An 11,179-nucleotide genomic window follows, 5' to 3' on the forward strand; every position below is an offset into this window, starting at 1 on the left:
CTTGGCCACCTGGAGCAAATCGATAGCTACGCCCCTGGCCATCAGGTCAGGTTTGGAAGCTTGAACTACACCGCCAACATCCGTGGAGACTTGATCTTTGATGGATTCGAGCGCATGACTGGTGCACCGTACAGTCACGATGAGCATGACTTAGATCCGCCATCAGACGGTGTTCAGGAGAACGCACCTGCAGCTGCCCTGGCCTTAGATCTAGAGCAGATCGCTCCATCCGAGGACGGGTGGATAGACCCTGCCACGGAGGCCGCACACTCATCGACGCTTGAGCCGAACACAGACTTCACCTCCAAAGAGATCTGTGTCATCGGGCCCTCGGACTCGTCTCCGGTCATAGGTTCCGAACCACGCGCATCTGTGCCTATCGAATCCGATTGGGCACCGATCATGGAGTTTATGTCCGCGGATACCTTTCAGCACTCGCCCTTGGGCGACGTGCTAAATTCATTGAAGTCTCTCTCCCTGTTAGGAGACTCTTGGCCGAACTATGTCCGGCTTGAGTGGGAAGCAGACAACGAAGAAATTCGTTCCCCACCCACCACCCACTTAATAGCCACTGTCGACGACTTAACCGACATGCTTTATTACGACTCCGAAGACATCGACGGTATGTACGACGATGTAGGATAAGAACAGGAACCACCGCCCATAGGGCGTCGGACAGCCACCTCATCATATGATATATATATGGTGGACACACCCAAAGAAAGCAATGGCGATGAGGCAACAGAGGATAATTCCCTCGAGAAGCAATCTAAGCGCCGACGGTGCCGCTCTAAGCCCCGCCACAGCAAAAATGACGATACCGGCACAGGAGACAATAACACTCAGGATGGTGCCGAAGACAAAAACAATCCCGCCCAGCCAAGCTTCGAGCAAGCTGGACAGGATGATGGGCAAGTTAGCCCCGACAAATAGGCAATGGATGGAAATTCAGAGGATGACAATTGCATGCCTCTCTCCGAAGACGAGGTAAGCCTCAGCGACGAAGAATTCATCGTGCCTGAGGACCCCGTCGAGCAGGAGCGCTTCAAGCGTCGGCTTATAGCCATTGCAAAACGACTAAAGAAAAAGCAGCAGCAGCTTCAAGCTAATCAAGATCTGCTAACTGATAGATGGACTAAGGTCCTGGCAGCCGAGGAATACGGACTCGAGCGCTCAACCAAAAGTTACCCAAAGCGCAGGTTGCTACCTCAACTCGAGGAGGAGGCATTAAAGCCTACACTACCAGCATAGGATGCGGCTGATCAGCCACCTCGTGGCCGGGACAAAGCAGCGTATCAGCCCGAACATCAGCCCGCACCCCGTCGCCAATCAAACAAAAACATTAAGGCCTGGGGCTACACGCAGGACCTGCCCGACGTATTGGAAAAGAAAGTAGGACAGTCAAGATCGATCTATGGATCACGGGGGCGTGCCCCAACGCATGACGATGACTGTCACGCCGGATACACTAAAAGCAAATCCGGCTGGGCCGAATACAACAGACCAGACCCATTTGAACTGCGTCATGATGTAGCCCGGCATAGAGGCGCCGCTCACCCCGTATGCTTCACTGACAAAGTAATGGATCACGAATTCCCAGAAGGGTTTAAGCCCGCAAATATTGAGCCCTATGATGGGACTACAAACCCCGCGGTATGGATAGAGGATTTCTTTCTCCACATTCACATGGCCCGCGGGGATGATCTACACGCCATCAAGTACCTCCCACTAAAACTCAAGGGACCAGCTCGGCATTGGCTAAATAGCTTGCCGGCAAACTCCATCGGAAGTTGGGAGAACCTGGTAGACGCATTCCTGGATAACTTCCAGGGCACGTATGTGCAACCACCGGATGCTGACGATTTAAGTCACATAACCCAACAGTCTGCCAGGAAATTCTGGACTCGGTTCCTAACTAAAAAGAACCAAATTGTCGACTGTCCGGATGCCGAAGCCCTAGCGACCTTTAAGCATAATATCAGTGACGAGTGGCTTGCTCGACATCTCGGCCAAGAAAAGCCGAAGTCCATGGCAGCCGTCACGACACTCATGACCCGCTTTTGTGCGGGCGAGGATAGCTGGTTGGCTCGTAGCAACAATACAACAAGCAATCCTGGCACATTAGAGGCCAGAGATAGCAATGGCAAGCCCTGACGCAACAAACACAAGCATCACAAAAATGGTGATAGCGCCGAAGACACGGTAGTCACTGCTGGATTCAGTGGCTCTAAGTCCGGTCAGTGGAAAAATCCATTCCAAAAGAACAATCCGGGCCCGTCCAATCTGGACAGCATACTCGATCGTCCATGCCAAATTCATGGCACCCCAGGAACACCAGCAAATCATACCAACATAGAATGCTGGGTCTTCAAACAAGCCGGTAGGTCAGGTGCCGAAAACAAGGAGAAAGGGTCTCAAAGCGATGACAACGACAAGGAGCCCCGATCACGAAACAAAGGAGGGCAAAATAAATTCCCCCCGCAAATCAAAACGGTGAATATGATAAACGCCATCCACATCCCCAAACTGGAACGGACGTGCACTCTTCGGATGTCGACTTAACGGAGCCAGTCGCCCCACAATATAAACTATGGCCGATAACTTCCGATCGTACGGATCGTCCGGACAATACCAACTAGGGCAATTCAGCCGCACTCGTCCTTGACCCAATAATTGACGGATTCCACCTCACACGAGTCCTTATGGACGGAGGCAGCAGTCTAAACCTGCTCTATCAGGACACAGTGTGCAAGATGGGTATTGATCATTCGATGATCAAACCCACTAAAACCACCTTTAAAGGTGTTATACCAGGTGTGGAGGCCCGTTATACAGGCTCCATCACTCTGGAGGTAGTCTCCGGATCACCGAACAATTACCGTATCGAAGAGTTAATCTTCGACATCGTCCCTTTCTGCAGTAATTATCATGCACTGCTCGGATAAACTGTGTTTGCTTGATTCAACGCAATGTCACATTATGCCTATCAAAAGCTCAAGATGCCCGGTCCGCGCGGCGTCATAATAGTTAATGGCAAGGCCGAACTCCCCCTCTGTGCTGAAGAGCATACCGCCGCCTTAAGGGCATAAGCAACGAGTGACATCCTTCAATCGAACCTCGAGTCGACAGCCAAGCTCCGGGACACCGTCAAGGGAGTCCGAACTACTTCGCGGCAGGATAGCCCGGCTCGTCCGGAGCTCAATTAAAACACTCTGGCAGTAAATGGAGGCACAACTAGGATAGGCCACACAAGGTGGCTTAACCGCTCCGTGGCACATAAAAATCTTCTTGCACTTTCTTTGCAGGTCCACTTTTGCATAGGCCAGGAATGGTGACATGGAAATAGCTCGAATGCGTAAGGGAATCCTTAGAGATGCCCCTTGATGACCATCCGGTTACACTCCGGATCCGCACACAACCTCCTCCCGCTTGATCTCAGCAGGTTCCGAAGTCGTATTTCTTTTTCTATCACATTACTTGTATTCGTACACATTGACATGTTGTTTAATTACAACGTGTGGCTTTATATGATGTTTATCTGCTGTTTTTCTTATTGATACTCTTTGTCAAATGGCATCCGCACACCGCGATATGCCTTAATATGCCAGGGGCTTCATTGTACCCATAATAACGACAATAAAGTCTGAACACCTTTGCGGTCGTTCGACACCCCAAACTTATAGCATTATATGCATCAACTCCGAATTATGTCTTGGGTCAATAGTTGGGTTTGCCCGACTCCCATGTTTTGCTGCCTTACATTCCGCTATATCGGCTAAGGTGGCACAGGGAGAACTACTGCGATTGTGTCCCGGTTCTTCTGAACGAGCGCCTCAGTAGAGAAAGCCGAAAACTGACTATCATGATATGGCGAGAGCTGGTCAGCTGTTCGAGAGGTTGTAAAATCTTTAAGGATTTCTTCCGCATTATGCGATAACCAATGCAGTGTGCGATGGATCGGCCTTTCTTCCGATCAGGTGCTTATAGAGCCCCTCATGCGGTCTTCCGAACACCAGGGGCTGCGCCTACCTTACTTTTGTCAAACTCCTATGGCTAAGTGAGAGTGATAAAGCCCTGTAGTCCGATTGCCTGGTTCGTTGTGCTGAACACCTCCTTCAAGGACCCAAAACTGGGATAAAGAGTGCTCAGGTTTATCCCGAACACCCCCGTACTTCCTACATGGGGGCAGAAGCCGACGACTGGCCAACTCTCAGGATTAATATATAAAATGGCCGCGCAGGATGGAAAACTTTCAAATAACAGGCAATAAATAATAGAAATAACCTTGTTCAACATTACAAAGGACAACATGACTGTATTCATGGAAATATAATGTCCTTGGTGCATTGCTCCGCCGCAAGGCGGGATCCTTTTAGGACACTATCATAATATAATTCGGTCTTGCGGTGCTCCTTCCCCTTGGCGGTCCCTCGGTCATCAGCTTTTCCGCATCCATCTTCCCCCAGTGCACCTTTGCGCGGGCGAAGGCCATTCGCGCACCCTCCATGCAGACCGACCGCTTGATGACTTCGAGTCGAGGGCAGGCACTCACAAGCCGCTTCACGAGCCTGAAGTAGCTGCTTGGAATCGGCTCGACGGGCCATAGCCGGATAATTAAATCCTTCATGGCTAGTTCGGCCGCATTATGTAGTTCGATCAGCTGCTTCAGCTGATTGGCAAATGGCACCGGATAATTCAGCGCTAGATACTATGACCAGAAGAGCTTCTCCACAGTACTCTTTTCTTCGGCTCGGTAGAACTGGGCGACATCAGATATGCTGCGTGGCAGCTCTGCAAATACCCCTGGAGAAATCTGAATTCAAATTAGTAAACATGATTTTCTCCCTTCAAATACCTGCTTTACATAGAAAAAGCCTTACCCGCCGCGATCTTCCTCGCCTCTTGTATTTCCTGCAGGGCACCTTGGGCTTCCCCTCGGGTATCGCGTGCGGCTTGGTGAGCCTGGGCAAGTTCGGACTCTTTCTCCATTAAACTTTGCTCCAAGGTCTCGCATCTCTTCACAGCCTCTTGAAGCTCTTGTTCAGCTTCAATAACCTTGGCCTCGTGCTTCTCACAAAGAGCCTGCTTTGCGGCTGCCTTCTTCTCAGCTTCGTCCACAACCTTCTTAAGAGCTTCGATTTCGGGAGTCGCCCCTAGAGCATATTATAAAAATATTTTCATCATATTAACTTATTCATTCACGCTAATGCGAACAAGGGTTTTGCATACCTTGGTTATCCTCCAACTGTTTCTTCACTCGGCCGAGTTGTTCCTCGGCCTGGTCCAGACTCTGCTTCAGTCTGGAGACTTCCACAGTATGAGAGGCGGCAGTCACCACAGACGCCTGCTTACAAAATAAAAAGAGGGAGAGATGCCATAAAGTAAGTCTCCTGCGAACATACATTTTTGATCCTATGTCCGACTCCTTATTTCACCGAACAGTGTATCAGGGGCTACTACTTATATTATGACACTCTTTGAAACCTCACAAAACATATCTCAAAGTCCGTTATAAGGCTAATGCAAGCTTCATTCAGTCCACTCTCAGCAGACTGGATCTTCTCAATCACCGCACCCATAAGGGCACGGTGTTCGTCGATGATGGAGGCGCTCTTTAGCGCCGCTGATAAAGTATCTGGCACCTCTGGTTGGACAGAGGTTGCCGATGGAACAGGCGCACCCCCTCCAGCCGAGGGGGGCTGCCTTCCCGATTCTGGAGCCGCATCAATCTCCGGAATTGCGTCCGGCTGGAGGCCGAATTCAAGATGGCCCCCTCCGTTGACATCCATGGGAGCCTTTTCTCCCATGTGTCCGGCCCCTGAAGTTTGACCTTCTGGCGCCGCCTTGACGATCTTTTACCCCCTCCTTGGCCTAGGTCCCTCTAGGATGATACCTCGGTGTCGTTCACGTGTTTTGGGGAGGGGGCCCTCGGGGGTGTCCTGCTGTCCATAGCGTCAAAGCCCAGTAAACCCTCCGATAAGGATTGTTCGGTGCGGGACCTTGCCAGACTGTGAAACAGTATGGCTCAATGATTAAAACGTCATGCCGTAGTGAATCTGGATGCGTAAACGTGTTTGGATTTTATATACTCACAAGTTCACCAGGGGATGGGCCCTGGGATCCCACTCCGGGCTGCTGTCGGTGGCGGTGGTGGACTCCTCTGGAAGGGGAGTTTTTCCCTTCTTAGGCGACTCGGCCTCCAAAGATGTGGAGGCCGTCCTTTTCTTTCTTCCCCTCGCTGGGGATTGGTCTTCCTCCTCTTCCCCGACCTCTCCGGAGGAAGAGTGGGCATCAGAGTCTTCAGATATTGTGTCCGAAGTGCCGTGACGACGGAGGCTGCCCCTGGTCTTTTTGGCCTCCTTCTCGGCCTTCTTCTTCGGCGCCTTGTAAGGCGCCGGGACCGGCATCTTTGTCAGAAGTGGGCCGACTGGCTCTTCTGGTAGTGGGGCCGGACAGTAGATCCGCCCCGCCTTCTTCGTCCAGCCCTGGGAGAGCTGTGGAAAACACATCAAGCATTTCCCTCGGGTTATGCGAATAAAACGTATGAATTGCCAACATACAATGACTTACCGAACTTGCAGGGCGGGACAGTTGGTACCCGCGGTCCTCGGCGGAGTCCGGGCACGATTTGCCGGACTTAAAGAGCACCTTCCAAATGTCCTTGTGCAAGGAGCTGAAGAGCTCTAGCAGGGTCTGGTGCTTGGCTGGGTCGAATTCCCATAAATTGCAAGCCATGTGTTGGCAAGGAAGAATCCGGCGAACTAACATCACCTGGACTACATTGACAAGTTTGATATTCTTGTCTTCCATATCCTTGACGTGTGTCTGGAGCACCGATAACTCGTAGGGTGAAGACCAGTTCAGGCCCTTCTTGGGCCAGGACGTAAGCCATAGGGGGGCTCCGGATCGGAATTCGGGAGCAGCGGCCCATTCCATGCCGCACGGCTCAGTGATGTAAAACCACTGCTGTTGCCACTCTTTGACGGAATCATTGAAAGTACCTGTTGGCCATGTGACGTTGGGCATCTTGCTCACCATGGCGCCTCCGCACTCGGCGTGGTCGCCGCTCACTACCTTGGGCTTCACGTTAAAAATCTTCAGCCATAAGCCGAAGTGTGGTGAGATGTGGAGAAAGGCCTCGCACACGACGATGAACGTCGAAATGTTGAGGAAGGAATTGGGGGATAGATCATGAAAATCGATCCCATAGTAATACATGATGCCACGAACGAATGGGTGGAGGGGAAACCCTAGCCCGCGGACAAAATGAGGGAGTAATACAACCCTCTCGTGCGGTTCCGAGGTTGGAACAATCTGTCCCGCCGTCGGGAGACGATGGCTGATTTTCTTGGCCAGATACCCGGCCTCCCAAAGCTTTTTTATATCCTTCTCTCGGACGGCAGAGGCCATCCACTTGCCTCCCGCTCCAGATCTGGACATTTTCGGAGGGCCTTTGTGGACGGAGAAGACGAATGCTTGGGCGCTGGAGCTCGAGAAAGAGAGAGAATGGATAAGCAGAGAGAGAGGAAGGCGTGGGTGAAAAAAGGGGAGCCTTTATCTCGTTATAAAGGCAGCAGGGATCTTGCGCCTCCCCACTTGCCCGGTAAACTCGCTTATTCCCCAAGCGTCGCGATTGATGGCGCCGTTGGGTTACCCACACCCGTATTGATGAGAATCCCGTGATAAGGGGACACGATCTCTGCTTTGACAAGATGTGCCAATAAAACCGCCTCGCAATATGTGCGGCAGCAGGTTGGAAAAAACGGTTCACATAATGACCGGGCCGCAGCGTGATGTCACGCTATGAGAAATTGTCAGCATATTAGATTGGTGGAATATCTACGGTGGTATGTGGAATTTGTTTTGTAGAGCCGGACACGATCCAAAAGTTCAAAATTTTCTATGGAGTATTCGGAGAAGGAACCCGCCTTGCAATGCCGAAGACAATCTGCGCGCTGGACTCATCGTCATTGAAGCCTGGTTCAGGGGCTACTGAGGGAGTCCTTGATTGGGGGGTCCTCGGACGGCCGGACTATATACTTTGGCTAGACTGCTGGACTATGAAGATACAAGATTGAAGACTTCGTCCCATGTCCGGGTGGGACTCTCCTTTGCGTGGAAGGCAAGCTTGGCAATTCGGATATGTAGATTTCCTTCTCTGTAACTAACTCTGTTGTAACCCTAGCCCCCTCCGGTGTCTATATAAACCGGAGGGTTTAGTCCGTAGGACAACAACAATAATAATCATAGGCTAGCTTCTAGGGTTTAGCCTCTACGATCTCGTGGTAGATCAACTCTTGTAATACTCATATCATCAATATCAATCAAGCAGGAAGTAGGGTATTACCTCCATCGAGAGGGCCCGAACCTGGGTAACCATTGTGTCCCCCGCCTCCTGTTACCATTAGCCTTAGACGCATAGTTCAGGACCCCCTACCAGAGATTCGTCGGTTTTGACACCGACAGGGGGGGTCTTTCTAGTTCGCATGCACACTCCATGTATAGGTCTCTCTCGCACACTATGTATGATTCTCTAGTCTAAGCTAAATATCTTGTGTGCACTCATTGTACGCACACAAATTCCCTGGCTCGTTGCACGTAAATCTCCCACGCACCACTTTGTTGTCTCGGAGCTCTTCCCTCTCTCTCTCTCTCAAATTCCCCATCTCCCTGGGTCACACATACACATGCATATCTCACTCGCACTCGACAGACCCATCTAAAACTCTCTCTCTCCCTCCTTCTCTCTCCATCTCACACGCACACACACACAATCTCACGCCTAGCCAAGTATGATGGTCTCTCACTCAATTGTAGGCACACACAGTCCCCCCTATATCTATATGACTAGCTAATTCTTAGTCTCCATCACAAACATGTGGATGGTCTATCTCGATTTCTCTTGGGGCATCTTTCTATCGCACACGCACCTCGTCCCTCAATCTCCCACCCATATAGTCCCCTCACGATCTCGAGGGATCTCTCTATCACAAACACACCCTCTCACCCTCCGCATGCGTCCATCTTCTCCATGTGTCCCTCTCGACCTTTGTCCCTTGTTGGCCAGACCTCTATTGGACATGTGCTACAGGGGTGTCTCTCTCCGTTGCAAACAAGCACGCACTAGTTATCTTTGTGTATCTCTTCACCTTGCTTTTCTACCTCGAAGATGGATGCGTGATATGTTTGCATAAGAATTCGAACACACACATTCTCTCTCTAATTTATCGTTTGTTGTCCCTTTCTCTTTCACACACACTCTTTTTGCACACTCACTCATTCTCCTTCACACGTATTTGATGTCTCTCGATTTAGGCACTCTCTTCGGTCCATATCATATAGATTTATTGAAAAGTCAAACATCACAAAGTTTGACCATGTACGTGGAGAAAAACATTTACATCTAGAATGACAGACATATATCATTAGATTCATCATGAGATGTAGTTTCGTATGATGTATCTTTGGTATTGTAGATATAAATAATATTTGCGTAAACCTGGTCAAAGTTTCCAAAGTTCGACTTCTAAAAAATTTATATGCACTACATTATCGAGCGGATGGAATATCTCTTTCCCCCTCTCAGCTATGTGACGCACCACTCAGCCATATCGAGGCTCCTCTATCTCTCTCAAACTTTATATCTCCCTGGTTCACACATACACATATCTCGCTCGCGCTACATAGACCCATCTAACACTCTCCGCCCTTGTTCTCTCTGTATGTGACACCCCCCCTAAGTACCATAATCCCTCACTCCATCATAGGCGCATGCACTCCCCCCTAAGTATGACTATCTCTCACTAGCCATCAGGAACACACATATTGTGCCCTTCCATCCATACGTCTATCTCGATATCTCTCGGGATATCTTCTATTGCGCACACACCTTGTCACTCGATCTCCCACCCATGTAGTCCAAAACGATCTCCAGGGGATCTCTCTGTCACAAACATACACTCTCTCCTCCCCATGTCTGCATTTTCTCCATACATCTCTCTCGAACTTTCTCCCTTGTTTGTCAGACCTCTCTTGGATACATGCTAGGGGTCTTTCTCTCTCAGTTGCAAACAACCACACACTATCTCCTCACCTCGCTTCCACTATCGAAGATGCATGTGTGATATGTTTGCATAAGACACACACGCTTTTTCTCTACTTTATCGTGTGTTGTCCATGTATCTTTCACACATCAACACCCACTTTTTTCACTCACTCTTTCTATTTCACACACACTCTCTCTCTAGTTAGGTACTCTTTCACGTCCATAAGCATATGGATGTTTTGAAAAGTCAAACCTCAGAAAAGTTTGAACAGGTATATGTGGAGAAAAACATTTACATCTAGAGTGATCATTAGATTCATCACAACATGTACTTAGTTCATACTATCATTTATCTTTGGTATTGTAGACATAAGTAATTTCTTTATAAACTTGGTCAAAGTTTCAAAAGTTTGACTTAAAAAAAATATAGGCACTACATTATCGAACGACGGGAGTAGCTCTTTCTCTCTCTCTCTACTATTTCTCACGAGACTCCCCTCTCACTCGAACTCTCTATACTGAGGGATTATATGGTCATTGTGTCAGTGTATAGCTCCGTATATTGTTTAGTTGACGAGTCAACCAGTCCACATGCTGCCTTGTCAGCTCGTGTTCTCTATCTTCGTGTGCTGGCCCATGTGGCAGTGAGTGAAAATAAGTAAACTAGTGTCAGGACCCCGACTCGATGCCACATAGGTCTAGCATGTAACACCTCATATCACTTTGCGGCCTCACACACGGTATTCCCACGGGTGTCGCCTTACCTTTGCCCGGGACCGTTTGCGTCTTTTGGCACACGTATATGATAGTGTCGCTAGCACCCATATGATAAGGAGCCCGGGCTGACATGGCTAGTCGTAAACCCAAAGTGGCACAGACTTACAGGGACAGGCATCCATGACCCAGCATCGAACGTGTCGGTCATCAGCGAGTGAATCCAGGCTGTAGCACTGGGCTAGCAGGACTCCGGTGAACCGGGCTGTAGCGGGCTAACAGGACTCCGGTATTCATCGCGTGACATTTCCCCGAAGGGACAGACACAGGAACGAAGAAGGACACATGCCGGCCAGCCTAAGTGTTCCGGAGCAGTAGCAAGCTACCATGGCTCAGTGGAAACACTAGGAGACATTTCCC

The sequence above is a fragment of the Triticum aestivum genome, chromosome 2B (genome assembly GCF_018294505.1).
Source record: "Triticum aestivum cultivar Chinese Spring chromosome 2B, IWGSC CS RefSeq v2.1, whole genome shotgun sequence".
NCBI classification, from domain to species: domain Eukaryota; kingdom Viridiplantae; phylum Streptophyta; class Magnoliopsida; order Poales; family Poaceae; genus Triticum; species Triticum aestivum.